The sequence below is a fragment of the Haematobia irritans genome, chromosome 4, assembly GCF_050003625.1.
Source record: "Haematobia irritans isolate KBUSLIRL chromosome 4, ASM5000362v1, whole genome shotgun sequence".
Classification (NCBI taxonomy): domain Eukaryota; kingdom Metazoa; phylum Arthropoda; class Insecta; order Diptera; family Muscidae; genus Haematobia; species Haematobia irritans.
This window is the reverse complement of record NC_134400.1, coordinates 42,523,510-42,549,089: the sequence shown is the minus strand read 5'-3', so window position 1 is coordinate 42,549,089 and position 25,580 is coordinate 42,523,510. Positions and strand designations below refer to the sequence as shown.

Below are 25,580 nucleotides of genomic sequence, written 5' to 3'. Positions count from 1 at the left end.
ATGAGAAATGATATATTGCATACGAAGACAGGCACCTATAAGGGTGATTTGAAACCCATGGATACAATAAATCACCCGTTGCCTTCCAGACCATGGAAACCTATGGTGATGCGGCCTGAAATGAGATGGCGACAGGCCGTTCGTCCAGGAGGTGCTAACTACAACTCATCTCATGGCTATAGTTCCGGTTCTAGACCATTACCTCCACGATATCCGGCTATTAAAAACGAGCCAATGGATGTAGACAGGTCCATCCAATCCAGACATATAAACTATATGAACAACCCCAAAGGAGCTGTAAAACGAAGTGCTTCGGAAAAGTACGTTAATAACAAACAACCTCGCCTGTATCACATAGAAACCGAACCAGATGTAGCCGCTCCTGCTGAAGACTCGGTGGAAGAAATCTATGTGGAACATCCAGATGGTGAAGTAAATTTTATGGAAGTCGCCGATCCAGCCTGCCTTACATAGAATACTCCCTAAAAAACCAAAAAACATTACAATTTCTGATTGATACGTGCTAAAACAAGAACTTCTGTGGCCCATCCCTATCCAATGGCAGTACACCTCAAGATAGACCAATCGTAATACACAGAAAAAAATATCACCAGAATATTTCCAATTAAAAAGTTAATTGAAGTTGAATGTTTTTTCAATTAATAAATTAATTGATACAATTAACTTTTTAATCAAGGTAGAAACATTAGGTTAATTAAGTCAATGATTGAAAATTTTAAAATTTTTAATTAAAAAATTAATTGATAGAATTAACTTTTTAATCAAATTCAGAAGACTAAGTCAGTTAAAAAAAGTGATGAACATTTCTTAATCAAAATAAAAACTCTAAGCCAATTCAGAAAGTAGTTGAAAATAGTTACCTTTTTAAATAAAAAATTAATTGGGGTTTGCATTCAAAATCAATTAAATTTTTAATTGAATCAATTAAAAAATTAATTGAAAATTGCTAATGACATCAATTAATTTTTTAATCAAGGATTTTATCTATGCCCAATTAAAACTGTGATTGATACTATCATTTTCGTGATTGAAGACATTTCAATTAAAAAATTAATTGGATCAATTAATTTCGTGATTGAATCAGAAAAATATTTTTTTGTGTGTACGTACAGTGGGAGGTGACATAAGTATCGACAGGAAAGTGACAGGGAAGTTTTTTACTTATGTCGGTATAGACAAATTGATTTCGTTTTATATATTACCAAACTTAGATTCATTTGATGGGATAATTGGGGATGATACCCTTAAGGAATTGAGTGCTGTTGTGGATAGGAAAAATAATATTTTATTGTTACTTAATAACATCGAAATTCCTTTGAAAGAGAAACGGATGCAGGAAATCAACTACATTTTGGATGAAGAATTTTCGCCTGAAATAAAATCAAGAATAGAAGGACTTATCGACAAATACAAACCATTATTTGGACCTTTAGATGGAAGTGAATTAGCAGATTCAAACGTACTGGCCGACATAAGAACTAGCACAGACGAGCCAATTTACACTAAAAGTTATCCTTACCCTGCATGTATGAGGGAGGAAGTGGACAGACAAGTTGAGGAATTGCTATCAGAAGGTGTAATTAGGCCATCAAAAAGCCCCTACAATTCTCCAATTTAGGTTGTTCCGAAGAAACCAAAGCCAAATGGAGAAAAACAATACAGGATGGTTGTTGACTTTAAGCGTTTGAATGCTGTGACTATTTCCGATACATATCCCATTCCAGACATAAACACTACCTTAGCTAGTCTAGGAGATGCGAAATTTTTCACAACAATTGACCTTACATCGGGATTCCACCAGATTGCTATGAAACCAAAAGACATTCCAAAAACAGCCTTTTCCACGATGAACGGCAAATTTGAGTTTTTACGATTGCCTTTCGGAAATTTTCACAAAAAAGTTATTAATTAAACCAGTAAACCAAGACAAAAAAATTTTAAAAATTAATAAAGAAAATATAATTAAATGCGAGAATAGATTTTTTGAAATTAAGAATAAATGTAATCAATTTAATAAATTAACAATTTGCAATACTGAACATTTAAATGAGATAAGTAACACTAATTATACCTTCACTTTAGAAAAGCAAGAATCATGATTGGACGTTCACAAATAATCCATGTCACAAAAATACAAGAATTACATCCGGGAATTATATTTTTGGATTATCGGGATCGTACTTAATTCAATGCTAGAATGAATCAATAAAAATAGAGAATCGAAAATTCATTTCAAGAGAAATTTAGACTTCGAAACCACTTCCGGGTTTCCAGCAGTGGAAAATTATATATATATATATATATATATATATATATATATATATATATATATATATATATATATATATATATATATATATATATATATATATATATATATATATATATATATATATATATATATATATATATATATATATATATATATATATATATATATATATATATATATATATATATATATATATATATATATATATATATATATATATATATATATATATATATATATATATATATATATATATATATATATATATATATATATATATATATATATATATATATATATATATATATATATATATATATATATATATATATATATATATATATATATATATATATATATATATATATATACCAATTTATTTAACTGGCGCCCAACAACACCTTTCCACGACCCGCTAAAGTGTTCAAATAGCCAAACAACTGAAAAGTTTAAATAATCACAATCACTCAACAAAACCTTTCCACGACCAGCGAAAGTGTTCAAATAGCCAAACAACTGAAAAGTTTAAATAACCGCAATCGCCCAACAAAACCTTTCCATGACCCGCGAAAGTGTTCAAATAGCAAATAAGTGAACATTTAAAACAATCTCACAAGTTAAACTAGCCGAATAATTTAAAGGCTACAACAATCTTTCAACAAAAAAAAAGATATTAATAAACGCTTAAAGTGACATTCTCTAAAAAACAGCAAATCAAAAGACACTTATAAAATCTCTTCAAAACAAAATTAAGAGACATAACTATTTCGAACAAATCAGTGAATAACTAAAATACTTAAATTAAAAAAAAAAACTACAAAAGCTACCAAAGCTGCTAAAAACGATTGAATTAATATTTACGGAATAAAAAGAAATACCAACAAAAATATTTTATAAAGCAGACACAAAAGAATAGCAAAAAAACTGTTATTATTCTGCCAAATCTACCGAAGACAAAGAGGAAAACATCAGTGAACAGTGCCCTTGCAGAAGCGACTAGCCCACAACGCCCTCAGGAAAAAGGAACGGTAGCCATCACACATCAGCAACTACATTGAATTTTAGTATAAGAAATGTTTAGTACCATGTTAATGCTATCGATACAAGCAGCTATGGCGAAAGTAATCGACTTTACACACTCCAATTATATCCCAATAAATAATGGAGACGTTGTAATATGGAAGGAATATCAATACCTAAAACACTCGGCAAACCTAACTGAACTTGAAGCCTGGGCGGACGAAACCGAAAAACTTATGGACATTTTCCCAAAAACACACATGCGAAAAATTTTACAGAATGACGTCGATCATGTAAAATCACTTCTAGCATCCTTGCGGACTCACCACAGACAGACAAGAAGCCTCAACTTTCTGGGGACGGCTTTCAAAATCATAACAGGAACACCAGACTTTGACTTCAAAAATTTGGAATTTCAACAGAGTACATTGACGGACGCTCACAACAGGCAGATAGTAATAAATTCTAGACTCAGCTTACAAATAACACAATTAACACACGCTGTGAATACGTTAATCAAAAATAGGAAGGTTACCGAAATTGATTCTGGAAAATTGTATGAGCCACTTCTAGCGAGAAATAGAATATTAATTAACTACCTTCAGAATCTTATTCTTTCCATCAGTATAGCCAAACTTAACTTAGTCGACCCCGTTATCCTAGATAGCGAAGAAATAAATTCCATTACAAGTCGGTTTACTTAAGTCCAGTGTGTCGGAATTAATGAATTTAGCTAAAATAGAAGTCCTCCAAGATTCAAATATGTTGTATTTTATAATTAAATACCATGTTCCTTTAGATAATTGTAAGAGAATTAGAATCTTCCCAGTTGCCCATGATAAGAATATACTCTCATTCAACGAACACAATGAAGTTGCAAAATGTGGAGAAGAAATATTACAAATTATCAACTGCAGAACTGCAATCACTACAACTTTTTGTAACAAAGCCGACATCGAGACATGTGCTCAACAACTAGTAAATGGAAAGGGGGACGCATTGCTCGACCGAATATGACAGTCTAGAGAAAATTTCGATTGTTGATGACGGGATACTGATTGTGAATGACGCAGCCGTTACCATCAAGGACGGAGACAAAACCGAGACTAGAGGCTAAGGTACTTAATTCTCTTTGATACGGAAATTACCCTCAATGGCTCACGCTACGTAAACTCGAAGGGCATTGTCAGTAAAACACCAGAGTTGCCAAATTAATAACTGTAAGCTTTTAGTCTTAGTTTAATAATATTGATTTTCTTAAAAAAAGCAAAAAAAAAAATGCATAAAAAAATATTTTTTTTTTTCAATTATTAAACCGTTTCTAAATATAAATAAAAAGGCGTAATTGTAATTGTAAAGGGTGACTGAAATAAAAGAGCTTGGTCTCATATAGTAAATGAATGAACCAAATATAAACCAAGAACTCGACAATTTGATTGACCATTTTAACAGAATTCCAGTGGACTGCACAACATTTACGTGTGCTCATCGATACTGCTATCACAGCAGCTTTGAATGTTCAGAAGGAAACATTTGAAACACGTTTCGTGGCTCCAAGCGGCACATACCGCCTATAAAATATTCGAGAAATATGAAGGAAGCTCTAAACATTACCAGACAGTAGCAATTATTCGTAATAAAATAAAAGGCCCGGCAGACATGGTATTGTCCTCCTTGAACACAGTCCTTAATTTCAAGGCGATATTTGCCCGACTTGACTTCACTTATGCGGACAAACGTCCCATTTACCTCATCGATCAAGGGCTCTCTACACTTCGTCAAGGGAGCATGACACTACTGCAATTTTATGACGAAGTAGAGAAAAAACTGACTCTGCTTACAAATAAGACCATAATGACGTACGATGCGAGAACCGCATCAGAGTTCAATGTCAAATACAGGTTAGATGCTCTACGCGTATTTATTTCGGGCACAAAAAAGAATTGAGTAACGTACTCTTCGCAGCTCAGCCATCAGCCCATGCATTGGCCCAGGAGGTCGAAGCAAACCGTGAAAGATATCTATTCGCGATAAATTTCCAGGTCTCGGGAGGATAAAGAAAGACAGCGAAGTGATCCTCAACCAGCAACTGGAGCGCAGAATAAAAATCCCCATTTTACTAGAAGACAAGAAAAATGCGCAAAGACGTGATAAAGTCGAACCAATGGAAGTGGACGATTCGTCACGCTTTAGGCAAACAACAAGGTACCAACTAAATAATCCCGGCACTTCACAGAGCCAACATTATGATCAATCGAATACACTAGCATTTAAAAGGCCACATAGCGGTACGGCTAGATTTACCGGACCCAAACAACAGAGAATCAATATGATTTCACAGGAAGCTCCTCAGACAGAGCAGGAGTACGACGAATTGGCAGAAACGGAAGTAAACGACGTTGATGCTGATGTTACAGATGATTACGACCGTATATTTTTTTAGGAATGGCTCCCTGCTACCATACATAGAAAGAAGCATAGCAGGGAGGACAATCAAATTATTAATAGACACTGGGGCTTCGAAAAATTACATAAAACCTATAAAAGGTTTAAAAAACGTCGTCCCAGTAGATCGTGCTTTTGTAGTGAAATCCATTCATGGTTTCACTACCATTAAAGAAAAGTGTGTCGCTAATGTTTTCGACACTAATAGCTACATTTTTATTCTCCCATAGCTTTCAACGTTCGATAGTATAATCGGCCTTGATTTGTTAACACAAACAAATGCAACATTAGATTTTAAAAATAAAGAAATAATAAAATAAAGGAATAGAAAAACTTATATTCCTTACATGGGCAAATGTGAACTTCACAAAAATTGAGGACATTGAAGTGCCTCCGGTAGTATCTGCGAAATTTAGGGAAGTGATTAAGAAATTATCGGGAGTTTTCGCAAACCCCAATGAATCACTGCCCTACAATACTAACATTATTGCCACCATACGCACCAATGCCGACAAACCGGTGTACTCTAAGCTATACCCTTACCCCATGGGCGTAGCAGACTTTGTCAATAAGAAAATAAAAGACCTACAAAAAACTGGCGTGATAAGACCATCTAGATCTCCATACAATAACCCCATTTGTGTTGTTGACAAAAAGGTAAATGACGAGCATGGAAACGCGAAAAACGTGTCGTGATAGATTTCAGAAAATTAAACAATATAACTATCGACGACAAATATCCCATCCTAGAAATTACAGTAATTCTTTCACATCTGGGTAAAGCAAGATTTTTCTCAACACTCGACCTCAAGCCAGGCTTCCACCAGATCACACTTGCTGAGCGAGACAGGGAAAAAACGGCTTTCTCGGTTGGAAACGGGAAATATGAATTTTGTCGGCTCCCTTTTGGGCTGAAAAATGCCCCAGCATCTTTCAGAGGGCCATAGACGACATTTTGAGAGAGCAGATTGGAAAAATGTGCTATGTTTATGTGGACGACGTTATTATTTTCTTTGAGAACGAAGAAGACCACGTCAAGCACATCGCATGGGTGTTAGAAAGACTGTATGAAGCTAACATGAGAGCTTCTCGAGAAAAATAACACTTTTCAAAGAAAGTTTAGAATACCTTTGGTTCGTCGTAAGCAGAGGGGGAATAAAAACAAGTCCGGAAAAAGTTGAAGCGATCCGTAACTACGACCAACCCACAACACTTTTTAATGTTAGGTAATTTTTAAGACTGGCGAGCTACTATAGGTGCTTCATTAAGGATTTCGCATCAATAGCAAAACCGCTAACCGATATCCTTAAAGGAGAAAACGGAAAGGTTAGCGCATCCCAATCCAAGAAAATAAAGGTAAACTTCAATGAGAAACAGCTTCAGACCTTCGAGAAACTGAAGGAGATTCTGGACTCTGAAGAGGTCATGTTACTTTATCCAGAATTTAAGAGACCATTCGACCTAACAACGGCCGCGTCCGCAATGGGTTTAGGGGCGGTTCTTTCCCAAGGCGGTAAACCAATACTGTAACATAAGTTGAAGTTTACAACAGCTGTATGTCAATTAAATCCAACTCGGTTGGCTGTGATGAAATTAATCCCAAATTCATGAAGATTATTCTACCATACACTCTGCAATATATCACTCATATTTATAACTGCATTATTATGACCAGCACCTTCCCCGTGGCATGGAAAACTGCAAAAATTATTCCTATACCAAAAGGTAATGGCGAATTTTGTCCAATTGCGATACTACCATATCTATCCAAAGTATTAGAGAAAATTCTTCATATTCAAATCCAAAACTACCTGAATGAGAAAAACCTTCTAACCACACGACAGTCTGGATTTAGGCCTGATCACAACTGTCTCACTGCTCTTACTGATGTCGTGGAAACATTACGGTCTGCTCTCGACAATGGGGATATAGCTTTACTCATTGATCACTCAAAAACCTTTGACAGTGTCCTGCAACGAATGCTATGTAATAAACTGAGATATAACTTTAACTTTGATTCGACCGCTGTGCGCCTAATATCATCATACCTCACAATGCGATCACAGTTTACAACCAACGAAATATACAACTCGTCCCTACTGCCACTTAATAGAGGGGTTCCTCAAGGATCTTGGCCCTCTCCTATACTCCATTTATTCCAATGATTTGCCTGGTCAAGTGAAATTTTCAAACGTATGCTGATGGCGTACAATTATATTCATCATGTCACCTGGGTTCTATAGAAACCTGTATGTCTAATATCAATCAAGATCTTTCTAGAATTCAATATTGGGCTTCAAATAACGGTTTACTGCTTAATCCAAGCAAATCAAAAGCAATAATTATCCGTAATAAATCTGTTGAAGTTGGAACCAACATACAACTATTATTGGGAACGTCACTCCTAGAAGTTGTTGACAAAGCAAAGAACCTTGGAGTTATTTTCAACAAACATCTTAACTGGTCTGATCCTATAACTGCTACTTGTGGAAAATTATACTCTATGATTCGTAATTTGTGGACAACCCAACAGTATACACTAGGTAGGGTCACGGCCTAAGGCAAAAAAAAAAGTTGATGCAGTCACCCCCCAGTTTTGTACCATATTTGAAGACAATTTCAGAACACGAAAACTTTTGTTTTTCCGTGCACCCTACGACCCCCCGAAATACAATTTACTGTGCTGTGTCGTCATTTGAAGTCCGATCGAAAAGAAACGCATATCGTTGTTCATGGTTGATCAGGGGCTATATTTCGTGCATTGGTCATTTTTGACTCCGACGTCAAATTTGATTTTTAATTTTTTTATTTCGCTTCGTATACCCCTATTATGCCCATTTCTTATAACCATTATAAAGATCTTATCAAAATATGAAACTTTTGCTTTGGAAGTATTTAATTATATTCATAAACAAAAAAGTTACAGAGATTTTAAAAAGTCAATAGGTCACCCTACACCATCAAATAGCTTTTGCTGTGTTGTCATGATATCCGATCGAAAGCACATGCACATCGTTATTCATATCTACGAAATTAATTTGAAAGGTATTTAATACACACAAACTGTTTATCTGTAAATTTCTAACCGTATCATTGTATACATACTCGTTGTGTGCACTATGGCATTTTCAGCGTTATGCAAAGTGCATGTGTTTTTGCTAGAACAATTTGAGAACAGTAGGCTCTCAAATTGTTCTAGCAAAAAATCTAACAAACACTTTCGCTACATGATTTCTTAAGTCTGTCCATATTTTTGTGAGAGAAGGCTGTTGATAGTATTTGAAAAAAGTGAAAACAAAATGAAATTCGAAGCTCGGGTTATCGACAAAACTAAATTACCAACAAATCATCAAGTTATTGAATTCCTTTTATATTTAAAGAAAGCAGGTTAAAAATGAATCTAGTAGTCATGTTACAGACGATAAACGATTGCGTTATATAATATCCAAAATTAAAAGTCGCCAACAACATAGTAAACTTGATTCTAGACAGGATTTGTTATAAATTAATTCTAAAAAGTTGTTAGCCGCATAATAAAATTGTACAATTAATAAACATGAAATGTACTCAAATCAAATTCAAATCTAATCTAATATTTTCTTGTTTAAAGTATTTACTCATGTGACAACATTGCTCACCATTGTGAAGATGACAAGAAAACGCAAAAAAAAAATACGGCGTAGTCAGATGTTGAAAGGCAGAAATTTAACCAATGTGTAAGCAGCATAACGATCTTCGTAATTTTCCACAATTCCGTTACCACTTACTTTTATTGTTAGATTGATTGTTAGATTTTAAAACAGTAGGCTCTCAAGTTGTTCAAGCAAAAACACAAGAACTTTGCATAACGCAGAAAATGCCGTAGTGCACACAACGAGTATGTATACAATGATACGGTTAGAAATTTACAGATAAACAGTTTGTGTATATTAAATACCTTTCAAATTAATTTCGTAGATGTGAATAACGATGTGCATGTGGTTTCGATCGGATATCATGACAACACAGCAAAAGCTATTTGATGGTGTAGGGTGACCTATTGACTTTTTAAAATCTCTGTAACTTTTTTGTTTATGAATATAATTAAATACTTCCAAAGCAAAAGTTTCATATTTTGATAAGATCTTTATAATGGTTATAAGAAATGGGCATCATAGGGGTATACGAAGCGAAATAAAAAAATTAAAAATCAAATTTGACGTCGGAGTCAAAAATGACCAATGCACGAAATATAGCCCCTGATCAACCATGAACAACGATATGCGTTTCTTTTCGATCGGACTTCAAATGACGACACAGTACAGTAAATTGCATTTCGGGGGGTCGTAGGGTGCACGGAAAAAAAAAGTTTTAGTGTTCTGAAATTGTCTTCAAATATGCTACAAAACTGGGGGGTGACTGCATGAACTTTTTTTCGCGACCCTATCTAGTATACACCTCTGAATATTAGGCTACTTCTTGTTAAAATCTATATTCTTCCTACATTGTTTTATGCCCCTGAGATTTTTGCGGGCTGTAATGCTTCGGACTACAGAAAACTGCAAACAACATTTAACAATGCTATACGATATGTGTATGGTTTGAGAAAATTTGACAGAGTCTCTCATCTTTCGCCGATTGTTCTGAAGTTGTCTCTTAATCTTAATATCTAATGTATAAGTCGCTGATGTTTTTACATAAAATAATAAGCACATACAATCCAACATACTTATACAATGAACTGAATTTTGGCAGATCTTCTCGGGGTAGAACTATTATACAACTAAGCCATCGTCGTAGTTTATCTGAAAAACACTTCCTGATACGAACTATCCGTCTGTTGAACCAACTCCCAAATCACATTCAAATCATAAGAAGCAATTATAGATTCAAGACAAATGTCATTAAATTCTATAGCGAATCCTGATGCTATCAACTAACAGAGTTCTCTATTTCTCAGGGAATACATATAAAAACTCATTTAAATAATTTATACATACATATATTTGTTTTTTTTTAATACTTTAAATTTTTTTAGTTTTTTATTGTTAATTTCATTACCTATTCAAACTTAGCTCATATCCCACAACTTAATACAGGACAGTTTCAGTCAAATATGCAAACAAACACTAATAACCCCCCAAAGACCACCAAAGCCTTAACGAAAGCCAGAACCAATGGAAGTCGACCAAAGCATTCATTCTCGTCGAATAAACTATATGAGGCCGCAAAATTTTCAGAGCCAACAGCAGTACAAACAGCAAAAGACATCAGTACAAACACATCGATACCTCGCCAACAGGATATGAACAGGAAGAAGTGGAGCCAAATCACTTTGAAGAATTCAGCGATATCAATTTTTTAGCTTAATGAGCTCTTCGCTTCCATACTTTGCAGTTAAAGCGGAGGGCGGAAAAATCTTAAAATTTCTTGTTGACACAGGCTCCAGTAAAAATTATGTCAAACCAGTGTTAGTAAAAAAACGTATACCGAATGAAACTCCCTTTTATGCTAAATCAATTGTGGGAGACATAAATATAGATGAGCACACGTATGTAAAACTTTACAATTTTGATAACGAAATTAAATTCTATTTGATGGATTCTCTAAAAACCTTTGACGGAATTCTGGGAAATGACACTCTAAGAGAACTGGGAGCAATTTTTTATATCGATAAAAATTACATGGTATTTAAAAACGGGTTTAAAATTTGTCCCAAGCAACTCCCTACTCAGAGCGTTAACTCTATAAATATCGAAATGGGGAACTTAACTAGCCAACAAAAAGAGGTAATGAAAGACATTGTAAGCGCTCATTATGGACTCTTCTCCGAGCCTGATGAAAAGCTTACATATACTACGAAAGTGGTGGCAGACATTCGAACATCTTCAGACGCCCCGGTATATTGGAAATTTTATCCGTATCCTGCATCTCTGAGAAATAAAGTGGAGTCCCAAGTGAAAGGACTTCTGAACGATGGCATTATAAGACCATCAAGATCACCATATAATTCTCCGGTATGGGTGGTCCAAAAAACCCCATGCGGCGGGAAATAAGCAATACCGATTAGTCATCGACTATAGGAAATTGAATTCGGTGACCATAGCAGATAAATATCCAATACCAGAAATATCTGAAGTAATATCGCAATTGGGTAATAGCAACTTTTTTCAGTTCTTGACTTAAAAAGTGGTTTTCACCAGATTCTACTAAAAGAAACAGAAGTCGAATTTCTAGGGTATATTATTACTCCTTCTGGAGTAAAAACAAATCCAGAAAAAGTGAAAGCCATAGAAATTTTTCCGCAACCTCGCAATTTGAAAGAACTTCGTACTTTTATTGATCTTTCAGGGTATTATAGGCGGTTCATACGGGCTTACTCGGAAGGAGGACGTATGTCCAAACATAAATCATCAAAATTTGTAATTTCTTTGGATGAAGAAGCAATAGAATCTTTCATGAACATTAAACGATCCCTTACATCAGAGGACATTATTCTTGCCTATCCTGATTATAATAAGAATTTTGAACTAGTTACAGATGCTTCGAATTTTTCAATCGAAGCAGTGCTTTCGCAAAATGGAAAACCGATATCTTTTATTTCTAGAACTCTTAATAACGCGGAAGAGCATTACGCCGCAAATGAAAAAGAAATGCTAGCCATCATATGGACTCTAAATTCGTTAAGAAATTATTTATATGGATCAGCTAAAGTAAAAATATTTACTGACCATCAACCGTTAACGTCTGCTCTTAGCAACAAAAACAGCAATAGCAAAATGAAGAGATGGAAATCAATATTCGAGGAGTATAACTACGAGTTATTTTACAAGCCAGGCAGGACAAACGTGGTGACCGATGCCTTGTCCAGAATACCCGAAACTAATGTCAATACATTATCAATAGCAACAAACTCGGATGAAAGTTCATCCCAAAATTTGATATACTGCGTAGACACGCCTATTAATGCGTTTAATAACCAGATATTTCTAGGCATGGACAACGCGTCAACTTATCAATTCAAAATAATTTTCCCTACCTATCATAGGCACATCATAACAGAACCGGATTATTGTGAGTCAAAATTGATAGATATTTTAAAAAGATACCTCAACCCATCGGTCATAAATTGTATTAAAACCGAGGAACGCATCACGGGAAAAATACAAGAGCTATATTCTTCACATTTTGGGAAATACAAAATACGATTTTCACAGAAACAAGTTGACGATGTTACAGACAAGGAAGAACAAGAGAATATAATTATTGTAAGGAAAATCGAGTACAAATACTTGAAAACTACTACTTTCCATCCATCGCAGGAAAGATAAAGAAAATAATAAAAACCAAGCAAAGAAAATAAATACGAGTTGTTCCAATGGTTGACATGGTTGAGCGCTTTCATTCAACGCTCCAGGAAATAATGAGATGTATTCAAAGAGAAATGTCGAAATGGACTTTCCAGGAATTATTGGAGAATTCTACAAGGGAATATAACTTCACAGTTCATACAGTTACTGGTAAAAGACCTATAGACATATTTTTCGGAAGGCGAATCAGTAATGATCCGAGTCTCCTTAAAAAGGATAGAGAAGATACAATAAAAAAAAAACTTTCAGAAAAGCAAATCGCGGATCTAACTTATCACAATAAGAATAGAACTCCTCCGAAGCGTTATTCGAAAGGAGACATAATTTTCGTTAAAATAAATAAAAGATTGACTCGACTCCACAGCCCTGGTCGCTGATAACGGAGAACGTGGACACCCTCAAAGCTACATCGTTCGAAGAAAAGCAGCTCCTACACACCATCAACTAGAATTTTGTTTTATTAAAGGCAAAAATAGCCAACCTGCGTATTCATACCAGACCTAGGAGGGGTTTGATAGATGTGCTAGGGAAAGGATTGAAATTTGTGGCGGGAACAATGGATAGTGACGACGAAAGGGAGATTCGGGAAACCTTATCCAAAGTTCATGTAATCCAATATTCGAAATATCGAACCTTCCTACCGTATTAACACCGATATTTTGTACTTTCGTAATCATATAGACGACATTGGGCAAGTAATATTCTCTAGTAAATTGGGTGTCATACCCTCGGACATCTTGACGGAAAAGGAACTTAATTTAATTACCGATTTTGACAGTTATATGGGCATGCAAATCGTGGTGGCATTCCAAGAAAATAATTCCACAATTTTCCCAAAATATCCTATCCAAATTAAAGTTTGAACGTCTCCCTAATCGCCTCAATAAATGTATTGTGCTAAGTAAATATGAACTATTAGTTGATAAAAAAAAATAAAATTTATGATGTTAATGTCAAAAATAATTTAGAAAAAAATTTAATTGATATTGAAGACAATTGTATAACCAGTATCCTAAAATTTACCGAAGCAGATTGTAAATTGGGGAAATTTGAAAAAAAAAACATCTATTGTTGAGGAACTTTGGAAAACCAAATATCTTCATGACCCAAGGTAACAGTACGGTACAAGACTTCTATAAATAAATCTATGCTCATTTGTCCCTTATTTTGAACAAAATTGCTAGTTTAGAAGAAGACGAATCTGCTATACAATTACTGATAAAAACATACCGCAATAAGGCGCTGGACACCTTTATCAGAGGGCTCAGAGGCGACCTTTCACGGTTATTAGGTATGAGGGAACCAGCAGATTTAAACGAAGCCTTGCACATATGCTTAAAACAAGATAACCAGCAGTTTAGCCCCTCATACTCCCACCCTCAAGCAGCACAATAAAAACCAAGTAATTTACACACAATACGCATATTTACCGCAATTTTCTAGCCACCCTTACTTTAACCATGTCCCCTATACTAATGTTCGCCCACAAATTCCACCAAAATTCAATACACAGTTAAGCAATCCAAACAACACTAGGCATTTCAATTCACAAATACCTCGGACTCAGTCATATTTCCCGTCAACAAAAACCACCCAACAAAAACCTCCTGTGCCTATGGACATTAACCAATCCATAAGATCAAGGATGGTAAACTACTTGAACAGACCTACTCAAAACAGGTTCCCAGGAGTAAGACTTCCACCGCAATCACCGCAAGCACATCAGCCAGCGAAATTTCAAGGAATAAATCATATTGAGTCTGACAATGAAATCAACATCGTTTAACAAGATTAAGTGTACCCTTTCCTCAAGCGACATTATGAGTTACACCCTCTAACATAATTTAGTAGCACAATTAATTTCGCATTTCCCAGACTCTTTTCCAAATTGCCAATTTAGCGATCCAAATGCATAGGTGAGAATAATAAATGTGCCACCTATGCATTTACGAAATGGGAAGTCTCTGTCAATAGCTAACATATATAGAAATGTAGACCTAAGTAAAGTTAGTATTAAAATCGTACTTAATTAAGACGCTTCTCTACAATAGTAGAGAGAAAATCAAACGAACTTGTGTTTTGTTTTTTTAGGATAAAAATTTACAAGTTCATTTCTGGCGCAGTCGGTAGGATACCCGGGTATCCTTTTTAGAGCGAAAATCGGAAAGTATACTGGGATATCTTAATATAATAAACGGGTATCGAAGTGATATAAAGTGTTGGAAAAAAACAGTGCTTCCGTTGTAAGATATACAAAGGAAAACACAGTAAAAAACATTGAAAAACCACACGCAGAGAAGAAACATGATTGCCACAATCATATTCGAAGAGCAAAATAATATGATAGCAGCTATTTTTGCGGCGACCATGTAACATTTTAACCTGCAACCATGTTGGCTCAGTGAACATGGTTCTAAGAAAAATACAATTGTCCTCATCTAAAATGTTATTATATTGATAAAAAGAATTTTGTTTCCATTAAAAGACAATGGTCACGATCTAAAATGTTATGTTATTCGTCAAAAATGTTTTTCTTCTAGTTAAAAGAACATGGTCACAACCTAAAATGTTTTGATTTTTATGAAAAAACTTTTTTCGTCGTCGAAAAAAGGACGCCACTTGAGAAAAGAAAACACAAAATCAACTTTATTTATTTGTTTTTATTTATTTATAAACTAATTCATTGTTTATTTGTATTTATAATGTCGTGCAAGCAAACTTCACATATTTTTACACACTCTAGTTTGGTTCAATTTCAACAATAAGTAATCATTCCATATTTACTTCGTGCCCATCAAATGTACAAACGCAGACATCATGTAACTGCAAATAAAAATAAATTATACCATATATCAAAATGCAGAACAAAAACCAGGTATATTTTTTTCAATTACACTTTCCTTTTTTGTATTCACATAAAACCACGTGCCATTTCTGAATAAATAAATTAACACAAAACACAATAATTCCGTATTCTCCGTCCATTCCAAGAAACAATCAACACACGACTGACGCGCAAAATGAAAATCGTGTGTACCTGCTCAATGTTTTTATAAAATTCTTGTCGCTGCAAAAAAATTAAAAAATTAAATGATCACGAAAACAATGTACATGGTCTTTATGGCCATGTAATGGTTGTAGACATGTCTATACGTAAACTATAAAAATATTTTTTTCTCTGCAAAAAAGTCAAAAAATTGAATGGTCAGATACATGATTTTCCTGACCATATAATGGTCTCACATTCTATCATTTAAATAATAGAACATGTTTGCGGCATTTGAGAACCATTTAAATGCTTATTACCAACATATATTTTTCTCCGCTCGAAAATTATTTTTACAAAGACAAAATACATGGTTTTCGCGACAATTACATACTCTAAATAAGCATTAAATGGATGCGGCAACCATGTCCAAACATGTTTTTTCTGTGCGTGCAGTGCGTCCTTCGTAAGATATATAAAGGAAAACTATTGAAGCAAAAAAAACAACAACAGCGCAAATTGTTGAAAGAAAAAGGACAAATTAGTCATAACAATAAAAACGTAAACCAGACTGAAACACCAATCAACAGATAAGTTGGCAAACATCGGCTCACAGCGGCGCATTAAACCACAACGGCATTGTCATCAGAAAGCAACAAGGAAACCCAACAGCAGTCAAAGAACAACAGAAAGGTCAGATAAACACATATATACTTATTTATATATAAATTGTCATTAGATATTTAGAACAAACATACATCTAAGATATCATTAAAATATTAGATTGATTTTCTTTTGATCGTAAAATCCATAGGCTTTTTGATTTTCAGATATAAAAATAATAATATTCCATATACGAGTATTTTGAGTTTTTTTTTTGTAAACTAAAAAAAAAAGAAAAAATATAGAAATGCCTAACGATACAGTGCCACCGTCAATCGTTTTAAACCCAATAAAATACTTGGAGAGACTCCCGGAATTCGACGGAAGTAGAAAAGATTTGCACACGTCCATAACACGAGTCGAACGTGTACACCCTGTTCTCCAACAATACGACCAAAATTCGCAACTATTTTTCTCATATTTAATAAAAAGTAGGTTGAAAGGAAAAGCGAGGGAAACGATTGAGATAAATTTCCATGCTAAATCATGGACCGAAATAAAACAAGTGCTCCTAAATAACTTTGGAGAGAAGCTAAGTGTTGAGGAACTCTACGACAAATTAAGGGCTGTTACTTTCAGGACGAACACAATTAGCTTCTATAATGATATAAGGGAAAGACTTAGGGATATAAATAGTAAAATTTCGATGTAGTTTGGCACTAATGAGGAATCACAAATTGCTGCCAAAAACAATATGCGAACAGCTCTGCACGTTTTTAAAGCAAAAATTCCCGAACCCATGAGAACAATCCTCGCTTGTAGAAACCCCGATACCCTTGAGGAAACGATGGACATATTTTACCAGTAAAGATATGCCAACTATGGGGTTCAGATAAATAAGGACACCACCCTTAAACAAAATGACCCAAGGAAAACAAATAGTTCAGACCACCGTAATCTTTCCAATAACAATTCCGACAATTTAAATAGTCGTATGCTAGGACGCGACCCGTCATTATTCAGGAATAGAAACAATAACAACCAGTCGAATTATGACAACCTCCATAAGGGCGATTGGCGCCCGACCCTCTCTCTACCTCATACTCAGAATAGAATAGGATATGTGAACCACAGTCCACAGAGGACAGGACAATATTCCAATTCTGGCCCTCAACTAAATTCCAATTCTCCACCGGAACCGATGGTATTAATATAGTTGAGAGAGCTTACGAGGACTCTTAGACCCTTGAGAATGACAATAAACCTATTTCAGACACCGAGCAGGATAATGAAGACGCTTCCGAAGAAAATTTCTTCGAAAATTTTCATTTTCTGGCCTCACCGGACAATTACCCTATATAGTAATTAAAGAGAAACTCAAATTCATTATAGATACTGGAGCCACTCGTTCAATTGTGAATCCAGGAATATCCGATCCAAAGTGGAAATTTAAAACCAAATCGATTACATTGACAACCCTTCAAAACAACTTACAACCTACACGCACAGAAAAAACATGTTTGGACATGGTTGCCGCATCCATTTAATGCTTATTTAGAGTATGTAATTGTCGCGAAAACCATGTATTTTGTCTTTGTAAAAATAATTTTCGAGCGGAGAAAAATATATGTTGGTAATAAGCATTTAAATGGTTCTCAAATGCCGCAAACATGTTCTATTATTTAAATGATAGAATGTGAGACCATTATATGGTCAGGAAAATCATGTATCTGACCATTCAATTTTTTGACTTTTTTGCAGAGAAAAAAATATTTTTATAGTTTACGTATAGACATGTCTACAACCATTACATGGCCATAAAGACCATGTACATTGTTTTCGTGATCATTTAATTTTTTAATTTTTTTGCAGCGACAAGAATTTTATAAAAACATTGAGCAGGTACACACGATTTTCATTTTGCGCGTCAGTCGTGTGTTGATTGTTTCTTGGAATGGACGGAGAATACGGAATTATTGTGTTTTGTGTTAATTTATTTATTCAGAAATGGCACGTGGTTTTATGTGAATACAAAAAAGGAAAGTGTAATTGAAAAAAATATACCTGGTTTTTGTTCTGCATTTTGATATATGGTATAATTTATTTTTATTTGCAGTTACATGATGTCTGCGTTTGTACATTTGATGGGCACGAAGTAAATATGGAATGATTACTTATTGTTGAAATTGAACCAAACTAGAGTGTGTAAAAATATGTGAAGTTTGCTTGCACGACATTATAAATACAAATAAACAATGAATTAGTTTATAAATAAATAAAAACAAATAAATAAAGTTGATTTTGTGTTTTCTTTTCTCAAGTGGCGTCCTTTTTTCGACGACGAAAAAAGTTTTTTCATAAAAATCAAAACATTTTAGGTTGTGACCATGTTCTTTTAACTAGAAGAAAAACATTTTTGACGAATAACATAACATTTTAGATCGTGACCATTGTCTTTTAATGGAAACAAAATTCTTTTTATCAATATAATAACATTTTAGATGAGGACAATTGTATTTTTCTTAGAACCATGTTCACTGAGCCAACATGGTTGCAGGTTAAAATGTTACATGGTCGCCGCAAAAATAGCTGCTATCATATTATTTTGCTCTTCGAATATGATTGTGGCAATCATGTTTCTTCTCTGCGTGTACTACTATCTTCAAGGTACCCCTTTTTTTAGAACTTGGTTCTAATGACGAGTGGATGCACTTAATCGAATGCGATTTCCATACAAAATTCGATGGAATTATCGGGAATAACATACTGAAAAAATATAACGCTATTATAAACTTTGGAAATAACACCTTAACCATAAACAATAACACTATAAACCTGTTATTCCCAGGTTCAAAATGGGTACAGGTCGTTACCAACATCAAGAACGGTCTAGTTCATATTAAGGAACACCGTAATCGTAAAGGGGACACCATCATCCCCGAAGGCGTCTATAACTCGAAGAATTTCAAGGTCGAAATATATACTAAATCAGACTTTCGAGACATAATCCGAATTGGACCCCTAAACCACTGGCCCGTGTCAGTTGAAAATTATCACCTCGTTGATGATAATATTTTAAGAGAGACAAAAAAGGATATTCCTATCTTCGACCAAATTCGGGTAGGCCATATGAATTCAGAAGAGCATAAGGAATTCTCCAAATTAATCGCGGGGTATTCGGCATTATTTCATGATACGAATACGAATTTAACGTTCACGAATAGCATCTAACATCGAATCAATACCGTCGATGACATTCCAATTCGTTCAAAAACATATAGATACCCATTCGTCCATAAGGACGAAGTCCAAAGGCAAATAAGGGACATACTGGAAAATGGCGTAATCAGACCCTCAAATTCCCCATACTCTGCACCCATATGGATCGTGCCCAAAAAAGACGATGCAAGTGGTGCGGAAAAGTGGCGTCTCGTAATAGACTATCGCAAACTAAACGAAAAAACCATTGATGATAGATACCCTATTCCCAATATCGATGAGATATTGGATAAATTGGGGAGAAGAATGTATTTTTCTACACTCGACTTGGCAAAGGGATTCCACCAAGTTGAGATCGACGAGAAGGACATACACAAGACTGCTTTTTCGGTCGAAGGCGGGCATTGTGAGTTATTAAGAATACCATTTGATCTTAAAACAGCACCCGCCACCTCCCAACGACTAATGAATAACATCCTAGGGGACTTAGTGGGTAAAGTATGCTTAGTATACCTTGATGATATTATTATATTTTCGACATCCCTTGAAGAACACATCACGTCCTTGAAGTTGGTTCTAGATAGTTTGAAAAAGGCAAATCTTAAAATCCAATTAGCCAAATGCGAATTCCTCCGTAGAGAAACGGACTTCTTAGGTCATGTGGTCACCCAACATGAAGTAAAGCCAAAGCCAAAGAAAATTGAATGTATTGCAAACTACCCAATACCACGCACAGCCAAACAAATTAAACAATTTCTGGGTCTATGTGGATACTATCGTAAATTCATACCCAACTATTCAAATATAGCCAAACCTATGACAAAATATTTGAAGAAAGGTATGGACGTCGACATAGAGGATATTGCGTATATTCAGGGGTTCAACGAACTAAAGAATCCACTTATGAGTGAACCCGTACTAGCATATCCAGACTTCGACTTAGTTTTTGTTTTGAACACAGATGCTAGGAATGTTGCATTGGGAGCTGTACTTTCCCAAGAAGGTCACCCCATATGCTACGCAAGTAGCAACTATAGCACAATAGAAAAGGAGTTACTTGCTATTGTCTGGGCCGTGAAATACTTTCGACCATATCTGTTTGGTAGGAAATTTGAAATACAGACGGACCACCAACCTTTACAGTGGCTTTTTAGTATAAAGGAGCCGAATTCAAGACTCGTTAGATGTCGTTTGAAATTGGAAGAATATGACTATAATATACGGTAAAAAAACTGTTTGCACAACGCAAACGCAGATGCTCTATCTAGAATTATCCCCGAAGTTAATATGGCCGACGGATCAGCGACAGTAACGATCCCTGAGACAGAATCACCAATAAATATGTTCAAAAACCAGATAATATTAGACGTTGTAGAATCCGGTTCTCTATAACAGCTAAAAATTATGATGAAGGAACTCTATTGAGAGTAGTAAAGAACCATTTCAGTCCGAGAACAAATGCCATAATTATACAAAAGAACGATTTATATGACAAATTACACCACGTAATTCAAACCCACTTTAGCGACAATCAAAATTTCAAAGTTGTGAGGTGTTGTCAGTTACTGACAGACGATCGGACGAGGACGAACTGAATATGATTATAAATAACGAACATTTAAGGAACAACCACAGGAGAATAAATGAGAATTTCCTCCAAAACTCCATAACGACAATCATATATTATCAGTAGAAGAAAAGATCCTACGTATAATAAACTTCTACAATAATTCCATCCAGATTTTATAAATGGTAATATCCACCATTCAGAGTACCCGGACATACACGGCAAAATGTTGGGACAAAAAGAATTAAAACTAAACAAAATTAATAAATAAAGAAAGAACCGACAGACGAATTGATGAAGGTATGAATTTCATAAAACAAATACGAGGGGGCAAAAACCACTCGAAATATCGCGTAATCGACAGTACTAAACCGGACGATGACCATTTGATTGATAAATCAAATGGACTAAAATACTACAAACCCCAAATGGGCTAAAATACTACAAACTACAAAATGAAAAAGAAATTTGAAGACAGAAATTTACTCCAACTCCATGAGACGAGAGCTAGAAGAAGGACTATGAGTGTATAAACCATTCTTCTTTCTGTACTTTGAATGAATGACACTTTACTTAATATCACTTACACTACTATTTGTCGGGACGACCCATGGACAACTAATGGACATCGAGGACCTAACAGTATTATGTGAAATAGAAAAGACTGTCAAACGAGACATTACCAAAAAGGACAATAGTTATGCATTTCTCATACATGAAATCCATTCGATACAAGAAATTCTACATGAACTTAGACCAAAACGTTTTACAAGATCCATAGACGCTCTAGCTACAGCTTGGAAATGGCTTGTCGCCACTCCCGACCATGAAGATTTCAGAATTTTATCAAACCATACAGATAATCTGCTAAGAAACAATGAAAAGACTACAGGTAATAACAAACATGACTAACTCAATACTCAATAATATTGGGACGACAGATGCATTAAAAATTTGAATAATCAATGACGTAGAACACGGACTTCGAATCCTAAAAGAGGAAATAAGAGACATTAACTATGCTATTCAATGGACCAAAGCCGGTATCGTCTAACTCTAAAAAACCTTTATACCAATCAGAGTTTGTCTTATTTAAATCTAGTAGAAGTACTCGATTTTGCCGAAGTAAAACTGAGCTATAATAATTCAACACTAATTTTTATTATAAGTCTACCTATAACAGAAAATCTTATTTGCAAAAACTTGTTTATTAGATCCGTAATGAAAGAAAAAAAAACTGTGATTAATATTAAGAATCAAAATTTTTTGCTATGTAAGGAATCAGTACTTGAAGTGAAAAATGAATGCAAAACTATTTACGAACTATCCCTATGTAAAAGAGAAAATTTAAAAATGTTACAGGCACTAAATGCTTATGCAACCTGTTATCAGGGAAGCCGTCACTCTGCTCGATGACAAATCATCATCACTTGCCCTTGACAGAAGAAATCATGCCAGGCCTAATAATTTTAAACGGCTACTCAGGGTCGATCTCGGAGGACAATGAGATCCTAAACCTTAACGGTACATTTGTAGTTAAATTCCATAATAGTACTATCACCATTGACGGTCAAACTTACTCTAGTAAAGAAAAAACTGGCTAGACCTTTACCCCCCCCATAGTCCAATCTTCGAATGTTATAATTGCATACGAGGAAATGTTATCTTTAAAAATGCTCAACGAGCTTCATCTAAAGAACTTAAAGGAGATATGCCGTTTGACTTACAGAATTAAACTTTTAACTTTCTCAAGTCTTACCATACCCATATTAGTTTCATTAAAGAAAAATATTGAAAATAGCATCTGTCCATGTTCAACCCGTCTCATATCCACGTGGAAGTTGGAATTTAAAGGGGGAAGAGTTAACAACAAAAAGTTTAAATAATATTTTCCCAGCCATTCGATTCAATTCTTCGAACTCAGGTGATGTTATTTTCCTACCCTTATTTTCCGTCCGTTTTACATATGCGGCCACTTGCATTTAGTTTTACGAATTTATTTCAAGACATTTCCCACCAATTAATTGCTGACGTTACGTCTGCATGAAATCAATCACAAGTACTGATCACCAAATATTCCATTTGCATTTATTACCGAGAAATATTATTAAGCTTTTCCAAACTGTAAAATTTTCATCCGCTCAATACCAAGAATTAGTATCAGCTTATTAAATTAATTCATTTTCTTTTGTCAACAACTTCGGTAGAATTACCAATAGCTTGGCTTAACACAAAATTACTATAAAAGAAGAAAATTTTAATAAAGAATTATCAGTTGTTATCAAACCAACAAAGTGATTGCGTTTTAATTTAATAGTAAAATAAGTTAATTTATAAAAGAAATGGAATACAGGGATTGATGCTGTCAATGGACCATTAACAGTTCGAGCTCCAGTAGGAAATAAAGGTGTTAATGTCACTACGGAAATTGAGAAATGTTGGGAAAAAGAGTAATTAGAAATTGACATAGTTCCAGATGACGACGAAAAATGCCTAGAAATATATGCGACTACAACAAAAAAATGCTGACGGGCGATTTGTAGTTCAAATCCCTTTTAAGGATTATAGAACACTGGGAGCTTCATATAACAAAACAGCTGCGACACTCATTAGCCTTGAAGAGAGTTTAAGCAAGGACAGTGCATTGCGAAATGAATACATACGAAAAATGGACCAGTATATTGCACTGGGACATATGAAGCTGGTAAAACATATTCGAGACGGTAAATAATATTTATTTCATCAGTCTGACCACTAAAGTCAGAGTGCTTTTTGACGCGTCGACAGCAACAAGTAATGGAAAAAGAGTTTGAACAATGCCTGTTGGTCCACGGTTGCAAATAGATGTTTTCGACATACATTCTATAAAACTAATTTTCATGTCTTCACTATATCCGACTCCATTTTATGAGCGTGTAACCGAAAAAACTTTTTTTAATATCCGTTTGGAATTTTTTACTTGTTCAAAAATCCTAACATAGTGCTCTTCTGAAATACACCAAGATTCTATATAGGATGAGACTTTTGTAACAATTTTAAAATTTTCTTTTATAACAAAACGATTCGGTTCATAATAAATTAAAAAATTTAAAAGTTTATATTTCCACAAAAAAAATGTGACTAAAACTGCGAAAATACAAAATTTAATTTTGAGCGTATTTGTTCTTTACGAACAATACAAAAGCAATTGCCGGAAAATTATGATTTGGAACTGAAACTTTACGAAAACAATCAAAACGAAATGTCACAAAATGCCATAAGCTCTTGTTAAAATTCTTTAAAAATTTCTACGTGGAAATTTTTTGAAAAATTTTAGGCGATTTCTTTGTATTGATAGCTTAATAAAAAAAAAGAAATTAAATCAAATGTAAATTTGGAACTGACACATTTTTTTTTTGGCGGACAGAGATGGATCATCTATGTAATCTATGATTACACCTGTCGGCGAAGAATTTTCGGTAATATCTCAATGAGACTGGGTAATATAATAGTCGCTTAAAATTATGCTTTAGAAAATTAAAATTATCTAAACTCTCTCTCTTTCAGAGTTGTACCTGTACTGTTGTTGAAGTCATATTTCATATCAATGGTGTACTCGAACAATGGAAACAGTAACAATACTAGGGTAATCTTTGTAAATGAATTCAAAAGTGAAAAAAATAATTCAAAATTTAGGAGATAACAAATAAAATTTGATTTTCTATTACTTTTTTATGATAAAACTCTTGAACAGTGTTAACATTGAAAGGTGCTCTTGAGGAGCTAGAATTCAAAAGGAAGCTCTTCGCAATAAACTTCAAATGGAATTTTTGTTGTGATACTGCAATATTTTTGAAATAATATGGAAAATCCTTTAGATCACGAAGGTCAAACTACGTAATTCCCCTTTTAAGTAAATTATTCCCTGGAGAGAAAATGAAAAGTTTTTTTTTTGTTTGATTTCTAAGTGTTAAACCAACAAAAACATGATGCCGTTAGTAATTTTTGCAGAATGTCAGCATTATTAAAAATGAATTAGACGAACTCATGTTCGTAGTATGTTCTTTTTTATAAAACCCGAAATTTAGTGAAAAGTACATTTTCGCTCATATACTTTAA

General features: G+C 34.3%; 1 protein-coding gene and 1 long non-coding RNA gene across 3 annotated transcripts in view; one reads left to right on the top strand and one right to left on the bottom strand.

Annotated features, from left to right (window-relative positions):
• The window catches only part of Rnf146 (Ring finger protein 146), a 96,332-nt gene that overhangs the window by 44,835 nt on the left and 25,917 nt on the right, over positions 1 to 25,580 (bottom strand). The gene's annotated exons all lie outside the window — the stretch shown is intronic.
• Positions 24,618 to 25,204, top strand: LOC142235103 (uncharacterized). Its single transcript, XR_012721796.1, has 2 exons — positions 24,618 to 24,961; positions 25,029 to 25,204. It is a non-coding gene; the product is annotated as an uncharacterized LOC142235103 (long non-coding RNA).